The sequence below is a fragment of the Thalassophryne amazonica genome, chromosome 7 (genome assembly GCF_902500255.1).
Source record: "Thalassophryne amazonica chromosome 7, fThaAma1.1, whole genome shotgun sequence".
Taxonomy (NCBI): Eukaryota; Metazoa; Chordata; class Actinopteri; order Batrachoidiformes; family Batrachoididae; genus Thalassophryne; species Thalassophryne amazonica.
This window is the reverse complement of record NC_047109.1, coordinates 120,391,093-120,392,111: the sequence shown is the minus strand read 5'-3', so window position 1 is coordinate 120,392,111 and position 1,019 is coordinate 120,391,093.

The window sequence follows — 1,019 nt, the reverse complement described above, 5'->3', positions numbered from 1 at the left end:
GTTTGTAAGAGTAGAATGGGAGGCAGAGCCTTCAGCTTTCAGGCTCCTCTCCTGTGGAACCAGCTCCCAATTCAGATCAGGGAGACAGACACCCTCTCTACTTTTAAGATTAGGCTTAAAACTTTCCTTTTTGCTAAAGCTTATAGTTAGGGCTGGATCAGGTGACCCTGAACCATCCCTTAGTTATGCTGCTATAGACATAGACTGCTGGGGGTTCCCATGATGCATTGTTTCTTTCTCTTTTTGCTCTGTATGCACCACTCTGCATTTAATCATTAGTGATCAATCTCTGCTCCCCTCCACAGCATGTCTTTTTCCTGGTTCTCTCCCTCAGCCCCAACCAGTCCCAGCAGAAGACTGCCCCTCCCTGAGCCTGGTTCTGCTGGAGGTTTCTTCCTGTTAAAAGGGAGTTTTTCCTTCCCACTGTAGCCAAGTGCTTGCTCACAGGGGGTCGTTTTGACCGTTGGGGTTTTACATAATTATTGTATGGCCTTGCCTTACAATATAAAGCGCCTTGGGGCAACTGTTTGTTGTGATTTAGTGCTATATAAATAAAATTGATTTGATTTGATTTGATTTGATTGATTCCCACCTGTAGCCTTTCTGTGTGGAGTTTCTATGTTCTCCCGGTGTTTGTGTTGGTTTCCTCCAGGTGCTTGATTTACTGTAGATGAATTATACCTCAGGTGTGTTTTTTCTGCTCTTTTTCTCTCTGTCTGTGATATGGAGGGAAATGTGCAGAAGTGGCATCTTTGGACAACGGGATGTTGGACTGACAGCGAAATGCCATGCCTGATGCAGCAGATATTGTTTTGAATTCCTGTTTTCTGTTTCTTCAGCTTGGTAAAACTTTGCGAAACCTTGTAACGGTTGAATGGTCTAGCAGAGGGTCACCCTTCTGAGTCTGGTCTGTTTGAGTTTTCTTCCTCTGTATCATCAGAGAGAGTTTTTCCTTGCCACTGTCGCCCGTGTTCTTGTTCAGGGGGTTGTTCTTTACTCGTGTGAAGCGTCTTCAGGCA